Source organism: Athene noctua, chromosome 4, assembly GCF_965140245.1.
Source record: "Athene noctua chromosome 4, bAthNoc1.hap1.1, whole genome shotgun sequence".
Taxonomy (NCBI): domain Eukaryota; kingdom Metazoa; phylum Chordata; class Aves; order Strigiformes; family Strigidae; genus Athene; species Athene noctua.
This window is the reverse complement of record NC_134040.1, coordinates 37,081,255-37,092,197: the sequence shown is the minus strand read 5'-3', so window position 1 is coordinate 37,092,197 and position 10,943 is coordinate 37,081,255.

Sequence of the window (10,943 nt, the reverse complement as noted above, 5' to 3'; positions counted from 1 at the left end):
GTAGCTGATAAGCAGTAGGAAACAGCTTCCCAACACCTGCCAGCTGCAAATTATCCAGAGGGGACCTTCACGCGGACATGTGAAGGGGCCAGGTGGAGTGCATGTGAATGCTGCAAGTTCTTGTGATGAACCTGTAATTGCACGTAAGCTTCACATCATCTTGCACCTGAGCACTGGCAGATTGATGTTAGAGACGTAAATTCACACCCAATGTTGAACCAATACAAGCTCAGACATCTTGGCAAGTGAGACTGTGTGCATAATATTACTGCTCTGTGTTCCTACTCTCTGTAAATGTGTGTTGCCTTAGATATGTTTTCAAGGATAGACATGTTTTCATTAATAAAATGTGGAAGAAGTATAGTCAGTTCAGTCAAGTCTGTATTCAAAGAAAGCAGTTTACATGGACTACATTAAATCCCTTGAAGAAAGGCAATCCTTTGGAACCTGGTGCCAGCTATATAAACTCTGTACCAGAGGGGATCAAGGTTTCCAGCAAATCAGTCTCTTACTGTTTTAACCCCACTAATATTCAGCCAGACTCCTCCAATATTCATTGAAATGCCTGTTCTCTCTGGGTAAGGAGAAAGCAGACTATGGGATCTAGAGGACTCTCCACTTTGCTCCCAGAAACTGCTATTCTTTATGCTCTGTCTCGAAGATCACAACGTTTTCTCGGTTAAAGTTCTCAAACTCAGTGAATTCTTTGACTCTTCCTTGTCTGGAGGTTGGACAGCAGATCACATTACAGAGAAGTTTGATGTGGTACAGTAGACTGTTTCAGGTCATAAAATAACTCTGTAAATATATTCCTCGCTTCTAATGATGAATGTGCTGATTCTGTGCTACCTTTCAAGTAGAAGAGTGATGACATTTCAGAAATAATGTACTTTCATGGTCCCTGAATGAATGACAAAAGCCCTCATGGAAACCAGAGGCCTTTGAACAATCAAGGTGATCTAAATTATTTGCTGGCCAGATTTATCCTTTGCAACTTTCTAAGATAAAGATAGTAGGAGTGAGACCCATCCAGCCTCAAACACTCTATCCTGCTTACATTGATCTTTTGTGCTTCTGAGAATCTGAAGCCCTGTCTCTTTTAACTGACTTTAAAAATAACATCACTGACTTTATCTTGTAAAGAAGAAAATGGTTATGCTTATTTACATCCTCTAAGAATCTAGCCCAGTATCTTATCTAAAAAGTTCACTTCATTCTGCCTAGTTGAAAACCACTGCCAGTCTAAATTAACTCTAATTTTCTTTGTTATTTCACTGTTTAATATATTTTTCTATGATGAAATTTTCTGAGGGCACGGATTTATTTTTTTTTCTTCTTTGTTCAAGTGAATTCTTGCTAATAGCAAAGTATCTGTTCTATCTGGTGAGAACCTCAGAGGATTTTAAACAGTAGTAAAGACAAGGGTCAGAAGTTTATGCATTGATTTTATTTTTAAGAAAAAATAGTTATCCTGGAGCTGTCTTCTAAAAATTAGTACACATCAAATATGATAGCTGAGGGAAATAGGGAACATTTCTTGAATAACACCAGTTTCTCTTCATTTCTGTTTTACACATAGATGTAATGCTCTCTGACACTATTGGCTTTGAACTGTATCTCTGTAGTATGGCATAGAAAAGTCATTTAATGATGAAAGTTTAAGTTGCCTTGTGGAAAAAAGACTATTGTCGTGAAAGTGAAAGGGATCCTTAAAAAGGAAGGTTGAAAGGGCATTGTGTTATGCTCTGGAATAATCTTAATCTTAATTTTTACCATTTTTGTGCAGGTCTTGAGATTCTTACACTTCCCTCTCCATTCTTTCTTCTCAGAATTACTCCTTCTTGTGAGTTTCAGAGTCCCACTGTGTTTTATTTTCTACAATATTGATTTTTTGGGGGACAAAATTCCATGTCACAGAATTTGCTTCAAATAGATAAGCATATTTTCAGATCTTAATTAATAGAATAAGGATAACAAGTATATATCTCTCAGCAAGATAGATACTGTACCAGAACTGCCCTTCAGAAACCTGATCTAATGCTTTCAAAATTATCTTTTCCTTTACTTTTCGGAAAAGTAAAAACCATGATACCCTGAGGACATGAAAACTCTGGGAGTTTCACTCCCAGATGCCCTCAAGAAGAATGGCATAAACCCTATTTTAAGTCATTCTTTAAAGGAGCTCAATTTTAATCTCCATGGGTCAGATCCTTTCCTTATATGACAACCATGAAGATATTGTAAATGCAATCCAGGGTTGTTTTTGGTTTAGAATTAAACATGCAATTCACAAATCTCCTATGTGAAGCCATGACAAAAGAACAATTATTGTGTTGGTCTTGGGGTTTTTTTTGTTGGTTTTTTTTTTTTTTTGTTTGTTTGTTTGTTGGTTTTTTTTGTTGTTTTTTTTTTAATCTCCAACGAGAAAGGTTTTTTTCTCTCACTAGAAGGAACAGATGTTACACCTCTTAATAGGAACCCTGTTTTTTTCTTTTTTCTTTTTTCTTTTTTCTTTTTTTAAAAATTTATTCTTCCAAGTGCAATAACAGCTTTTCTATCCTGAGTTGTGACTATTCTATACAAGAAACAAGGAGGACTTAGGCTAGGTGTATTTTGTCCTTGTCATACTCAGACAATATATTTCAAATATTTAAAGGTACTTACTCCCTGCTTCCCCAGTACTCCCCCAGCTTGGGACTGTTTCACTCTTAACTGTCTGTTCCCCAACCTTCTTGATCTAACATAAAATAGAGTTGGTACCACACAACAACATATTGTAACAAACTGCTTTCTGCTGCTTTAGTGAGGTAGTCTGATGAAGATTTAAAAAGGGACACACATTCTTGAAGGCTACTGAAGCAAAGATGGCTGCTCATATTCCATGCAGGAGGATGACCTGGGAACACCTCTGCCAGTTCTCCTTGGAAGAAAGTATTTCCATTTAGTCCTTGAAATTTCAGAAGGCAAGGAGCAACCTTTCTAAAAGATCCCTTGTATCTGTTCCTCTCTTGTCCCCAAGTGGTGGGTTCTTTTCAAAATTTCTTAGTTTTGGGAGTTAATTGGCCAACAGTGGGAAGCTGGATAAGTCTGAAGCTACAGCAGAGATCTCTTCATTGTTCCTGAAGACAAGTTTTCTGAGCTCTAAAACTTAGGAAAAAAATTAATAGCATCTTAATCTGCCAGCTAAAGCAGAATGAAGTAAAAGGTAAACTCCCAACTCCAAGTATTAATTACAGTGCCATGAGCTGTAATTCAAGCCTCCTGAAGACCCTGCTGGAAACACTGTGAGATTGCTTTCCTACCTAGATGGCAGAGGGATCTAAGAATAAAAAAGTAATCTGTCATATATCAGAAGCTCCAATTATATAAAAGGGATACTGGCACTGTAGCTTTTTTTCATTACAAAAAAACCCTCAGTAAAAATCACCTGCTAATTAACTTATATTACAGCTGCTGTGTTAGGCTTCCAGAAAAAAAAAAAAAAAAGCTTTGTGGGACTTTTTCCACTCGAATTAAGCAGACACTAATGGAGCTGCAAGTTGCAATCTGACAACATCCTGTCCCATCCCATTGGCCAATTCTAAGAAAAACTTTACTTTCAACACATGGTTAAAACCTTACTACTATTTTCCTATCATATGTGGCAACTTTCTTCTCTTTCAGGTGGTCTCAATTTCTAACTTCCTACCTCCCCATTCAAAACTCTAAATGGAGCGGTCATTGTCATTTTCTGATATAAAGTGATCCGTGGAGCCAGTAAAACATTATACGGTGACCTACATAGAAAACCTGCAGAGCCAGCACAAGGACACAGCTGAATGCTTTTAGATGGCCGTGTCAGTTCTTGTCAAGGAACTCTTGGTGTTACCACTTCACATGGAGTTAGTGTTTTGAAGAAGCAAAGGTGCACACATCATGCAGAACTGGGAACAATTTCTGTGGTGAATTATTAATCACCTTTGCTTACCTTAACTGGAAATCCTTACTTGGTGACCTGCTGGCACCTACACAGAAAAAGAATATAGGTTAAAACCTCATTCAGCCATCCCTTTTCATAATCAGATTTAGATCATAGCGAAGAGCAGACCTCGACAGTTACAAAAAACTAAAATGAATCTTCAGTGAACCTTCTCTTTTCACCTTTTGACAGGCACACACTTGAAAGTAATGTTACCGTAGGCTATTTTTTTCTGACAGAGTTATTTGTGTGACACTCCTTTTCCAGTTGTTAACTTCTCATGTGTCAGTGGTAGGACCCTATCTAGAGGAATCACAGGCTGTACATTTGTGTTGGGTATGGGCAGCCCTCTTTGCTTTAATGCTTTTCAAGAATGTGTATTTCTTTTTAGAATATTCATTGGATCTGGGGAAAATCCAAAACTATTTGTCAGTGCCTTCAACAAGGTGTTTGTACTGAAATAGTCCTTTTCTCTGTAATACTGGATTCTATATGAAAATGTGGCATGAAACTGAAAAACCCCAAACTCTGAAAACACAGACTAAACCCTGAAACACATATGTCAGAATTTGAAAAGAAAATGTTTTCATTGTTATTCTTTAACTGATTGCCAAACTTATCTCTTAATCCAGTTTAGATAGTTCTTGTTTTACTCTCAGGGGCCACCAGCAGAAATTTTTCTGCACTGGTCAGTCACAACTACTCTTGGAAATCTTTGGTGAAATCATGCAAGGAGAAGAGGTTACCCATAAAACAAAAATATTTTATGTATTATCATAGGTAAACAAAGATGGATTTTTACATGGTCTGCACGGAATCCTTTCTAAAATCAGTGGGTGTCAGAGAAACACACAGATTTGGTTGCACAGATTTAATATCAAAATGAAGTCTAAATGCTAGCAAGCAGAGAAAAGATGAAAACACTTTTTTTCCTGAATGTTACTCCACTTTGAGTTCTTATTAATTAGGAAGTAGAAACAGCATTTTTCAGATACTTGTCATTAAAAATTGCTACTAAGATTTCTGTAGTGATAGGATCATGTGCTCTTTTTCCAATTACATTTGTAACTTTTGTAGCCCATGTGTTACACTGATTTTCTCCTGAAAATATATATGGTAGGTTTGGCATGACATTTCATCGCACCGATTTTGAAGATAATATGTAAATGAATGGACAATGATTTGTTTTGTCAGTGAACCAAGCAGACTTACTAGTCTTACTAGGATCCACAGAAGATTTGATGTAATGTGTTGGGTGATGATTTTCTGGAACACATTTACCGACATTTTCTCACCCATATTCTTTTCTAAAAAGAAAACAGTATTTTCTATAAAGTGAAAAAAAAGCTTAGCATGTTTTGTGAAAATAGATGTTTTGGCCATGAGATTGAAAAGTTATCAGTCTAGTAAGCCATAACCAAGTGGATTAATTTCATCCAGAAAGATAAATGGTAGCATTCACAGAATAATTAACATAATATATATATTTTTAAATAATCATTCAAATAACCAAAATTGCCATCACAATTTACTGCAGAAAAAAGATTAAGGAGTAAAATTAATGTGTTTTAAATAAAATATGGCCAGGCGGTAAATTGGAAAACTGGACTGAAATGCTAGTGGAACTCACAGTTCACTGAATAGGACAAAGATTTTATACGAAGCTGCTTTTTTTTACTTTGGTTTGCACATAAAGATCATAGCTCCTCAGCTGATTAATTTTCATTTTATGTTCAAAAGCAGCACCTTGTATGACTTTCACAGTTATTTTCTTCCCTCAGTTGTAGACATGGTAGTAAGTGATGTTTTTAACTACCATTAGGGAATTTGCCTTGATAGTTCCAAACCTGTCTAGAATATAGCACATTCTTCTTTTAAGTGCTACAAACTTTGAGACATGATAGAGAAACTTCTTTTTGAAGAAATTAATCCTGACAAATCCAGACCTCCTTTTTCTCTGGGAAAAATATGGTTTTATGTTTATTGTACTTCAGGATCACAAGATGCATATTGCTCTAAGAAGAGGCTTTGTTAACAACATGAGAAAGTTCTATTGTATAACCAATGGTGCAGAGCCATGGTAAACTGCATAGGAGAGCTTTTTCTTCAAATTAAATAAAGCCTAAGGACAATGCCAGGTCATCAGACCTGATCCTTCACATATCAGTGAATTACATATTACAGAAATGACCCAAAATGTGTCTAAAGATTCCAGTTGAAGCAAGAATGTTAGTCCTTAAAAAAGAAGGACTGGCCATGCTGTTGGTAGACAACAGGAAAGATGAGACCTGAAAGTCTTTCAGGACTAGGAATTTACTTGAGATGTGCCATGATAATCCCAGAAAAGATATCATATAAAAAGCTAAGAAGAAATTATTAGCTCTGTGGATTGTGGCTCTGAAGGTATGTATCTCTTGGATGGATTCCTTGGTGTCTGCTACAATGTCTGCTACAGAGAAACTTCTCACTGGTGAACACAACTTCTGCCACTGCATTAACCCAGTTGCCCCAAGCCCATGGAAGCCTAATGTCTCTGACGCTATGATTTTCCTGTCATTTCAATGAAATTAGCCAACAATGTCTGAGATTATTTCAGGCCAAAATCACACATGACTACATAAACCTTGTTTTCTTAGGAAAGTGGATTAAAACATTTTTAAAGGTGCCTTGCAATCTGATCTGTGGAAAAAAAACCCTCTCTCAAGGTTTATTCATCTCTCTTCAGATCTCTGTGAACATTTTAGTAGGGCATATAGTCAAAGCATTTGAGAAGGGCCTCTGTACCATCTCCCAGCTTGCCTGCCCTATTCAGTACACTAGTTACAACTCTAAGTTATCTCGGATGTTTCAGAGAAAGAAAAACTAAAATGCCAGAAACTAAGTTAAGCATGAAAGTAAGGATTGCTCCGGGCACCTGACTGAAGCCCTGACACATGACAATTAATTGCAGTCATTATTTCAACGTGGAGGCAGAAGAGTTTAATCCATGTTCAGGACCTGTGAAGAAGGGGAATAAGCACAGCTACTGAGGTCCTCCATACATACCACTACAAGAAGAACCATCTTATACTCTTTCCAGTATGAGGAACAAACTTGTTTAAGAGATTACAATAGCCAGCAAGATTATTATGTCACTCTGCAGCCCCAAGGTACTGCTAGGCTCCTGTTGAGATCAAAAAGCCCATCCTTCTCCCTTGCCCTACTGTAACATATCTCATATCTCTATATTCAAAAACATCTACATAAAATAAAACTCTCTTCGGCCTTACTGATAGGCCTATTGAGAAATAAAGCACATTGAATTCTCTAAGATTCACATAGCTTGTCTTCTTCTTATTCTATGTAGACCATGGTTTGAACCCTCCTTTCTATTAATTTCCATTTTATACAGACACCAGAACTGAGCACCGTATTTTAGCGACAAGTGTATGATATGCATACAGGCAATGCACTTCCACTGTTTCTACCTAAAAATTTCTTATGCGTTCATTCCAGGATGGCAACTGATCTCTTCCCAGAGCATTGCACTGAAAGCAAATGTTGAGGTGATCACCTACATGTATTAAAGGAAACAAAGCAAAACTAAAAAACAAACCAAGTGCTTCCACACGCCCTTTTGCACAGTTTAACACTGCAGGTTTATAAGCTGATTCAAGTAATTAATGTAGCACATTCTTGCTCAGACAAGTCCTTCCCAAGTCCATGACTTCAGAAAAATACAAGTCCTGACGAGCAAATAACAAAGTGAAGCAAGATTTAAACCTGCACAAAGCACACCTGCCAGCATCAATCCATTCATTATCAGCAAGTGCCCCTCGAAGACAACATACCCGATTTTCAGTTATGGAATACCATCATCTTTACAGCACTTACCACAGTCAAAGTCCCACTGCATTGGAGAACCTGAATTTTATTCTGCCATGTGTTACAGTGAAATCAATCTTTCTAGGATGTGTGCTTTCAGAAGACAATGTATTGAAACTAAATGAGTGGAAAAGATGTTAAGTACATTGTGTTGGCATTTAGTGGTGAAAGATGAAAACGTTAAACATTTCATTTTTATATCCGAAAAGTTTGTAATATTTTCTTAACTTGTATTCCTCTGGTTTGGAATCTATCCCAACGATTTATACACGTCAGTATCTGAGAGTTCCCCCACCTCAAGAGCCTTAAGCGTAAAATCCCTCTGAGAGTAACAGAAGAGTCATTATTAATGGGAATGCTGGCATAGAAAAGGCTGTCTGGCATAAGCTTGCAGATAGGAACAAAAAATTTGAACCTCACACATAAGGTGGGGCCACAGTGGCAGGACATACTAATAGAGGCAAGAAAACAAGAAAATCAAGGCACAGTCTGTAGAGCAGCACTCCAGGTGTGTGAGCTGAGGAGTTGTGTATGGACAGTAATACTGTTCTACTGCAGATTTCTTACAGCTTTGGAGGCAAGACATGGGAAAAGATTGTTCCTTTCAGCTCAGAGCAATACTGAATAGTTTAATTGTCTGAGCTGTAAAACAGTCCTTTTGTCAAAACCACTTCTCACTAATACTTGCCTGCCAAAAATACATTGCTCATTCCATTCTTTGTCAGATGTAATTGATGCAAATTCAGTTTTATACCAAAGTATTTGTTGTATATCTTTTGTGACATTTCAGTTTGACAGCATACTATTAAATGACAAGTGCTGTGGTGTAAAAGGAATAGTTATAGTGAGTATTCATAACTTTTGTATAAACTTAGCATATCTGATGCCCCATTTTTTAGAGGACATGAAAGTCATCTGCTTTCACCTGCCTCCTAGCAAACAGAGGTCTGAGCCAGGTAGATACTCAGAGTCACTGCCACGGCTTGTCAAGCAGAGGTTACTGGACTCAAGGGCACAGGAATGCCTTCCTGCACTCAGCTGACTATTGCTATAAGGGTTGTCACTTGGGAAGCGTACTGTGATGATCTCTAATCTTTTTTACTCAGTGTGTCAGTACAGTGTACCCAGTCATGCTTGGCTAGGGTTCACCGCACTGTTCAGAACATCACGGGCGTGTTTCTTGTACAGCATCCTGCCCTCCTGTCAGTGATTAGTCTGGGGCTGGCCTGCCCTTAATATTTTTCTAGGCCTGTTCTTAATCTCTCTGCAGCTATTCCTGTCCCATGATTTCAAACCTTAATCTTTTTCTAACACCCACATTTGATTTTAAAATGTTCCACTTGGCACTTGCCATCTTTTGAAGAATTCTTACCTACACTGCCTACAGCCTTCTCATGTCTGTTTTATTTTATGCATCACCTTCCACTCCAGAGAGTAATACTATTAGTGCACTGTCTGGATAAAGCTTCACTTTAACACCAAAGCAATGTTTTATTATACTGTAATTTTTCCAATTTCTCTGCAGCACTTAACAGTTAATAGGTATGTCTTTTTAATCTCAGTATTGGCTGAACCATCAGAGCTTATCAAGCCCCCTGGGTGCCTCCATGGGTCTGTCTTATTCTGTTATTTCTTGGCTGAGGCATTTCAATATTCTATATTTTTTCCTAGTTGCAACCACTTGATCTTCTTGACACTTATAGTAAGTATAGTAATCCAACTACATGGATTTACTGTCCCAAGATGGATCCAGTTTTTAAAGAATTATCACAAGCAATTAAATTTGTCTTCCATTTATACTCAGAGATGGTCCAGCTTTGATAACTGGAATAGAAGGCTAGAAAGAGAGAAGAGTATAAGATGATATAATTCCTAAGCTGGTGGAGGGATTTCATGCAGTAAGGGGGTGAAAATATGGTGCAGTACAGAATTATATAATTTTTTTTAGAAAATGAGGGGATACACATGTCGATAACTAGAAGAAACAGCATCTGCTGCTGTTGCGAGTGAGGAGTGTCTGTGCAATCTCAGCTTAAGGTTTCTCTATTAGCTCATCCAGCACCTCATTCTCTACATCACCTACATTTCTCTCTGTGCACTTGAAGAGTACAGTGAAAATCCAGGTCCTAATATCACATCAGATAACATCGTATCACACCAAACTTTTCAGCTCTTAATTGATTTTCTCCCTTCTGGTTCTAGTGCCCCTGCAGTTATTTCTTACTGCGTTTTATAGCAATAGCAATCTTATGCAGAAAACATCCTACTGCTTTTTTATTTCTCTAATACACCCCTCTGGACTTGAAGTGCATCCACAGAAACACTGAAGATAGCAAACACCTTAATCTTCAGTCTCACTTTTAATCCCATTCAAATCATGATGCTGCACTGTCTCTACACCTGCCCCTCTCTATGAAACAGATCATAGCTCCTTGATAATAATTTTCATAACTTTGTTTACAATATTAATACTGCAGTATAAAGATAGATGCCCATATAATTTGCATCAGCAGAAACAATTTCCACGCAGTTAGTCCAAATGTCGCCTTTATCTTGCCACCCACCACTACTTCCTGATCTTTACCTTTTTTATTGCGTGAATCCTTTATACTTTTTTTTTTTTTTTTTTTGAAAGGTGTTATGTTCCCTGTAGTCTAGTAGTGAGGTTCCATTCCTACATTAAAAGATTCATCAACCACTGTCAGGCAGAGATAATTTGGGCTTCTGGTTTCATCACAGGAAGCAGTGGGTTTTGAGAAGAAGGATCAAAACCACATACACAAGCAGGTATATGTGACCTAATGATTTGCTAATATTTATCTAACTGGCTTTTAACTGTTTGGCTATTGTGTTCTTGCCCTGTTTTTAGCTTCTCCCTTGCTCTTTCTATTCTTTCTTCTGACAGTGGGGCAGTATCGGCAGCTGTTCTGCACACAGAGTGCTCTGTTCATGTAGCTGCACAGCAGTAATTCCCTTTTACCTCACAGTAAAATCTTGCTTTTTGTCAAAATAGAAACTCGTTTAGTATTCATAGGAAGTCTTTCTTAATCATTTGCATCACTGGCTAACAAATGTTTGTATATAGTCTAATTTTTTGTGTAATGTTTTAAGATCTTGATTT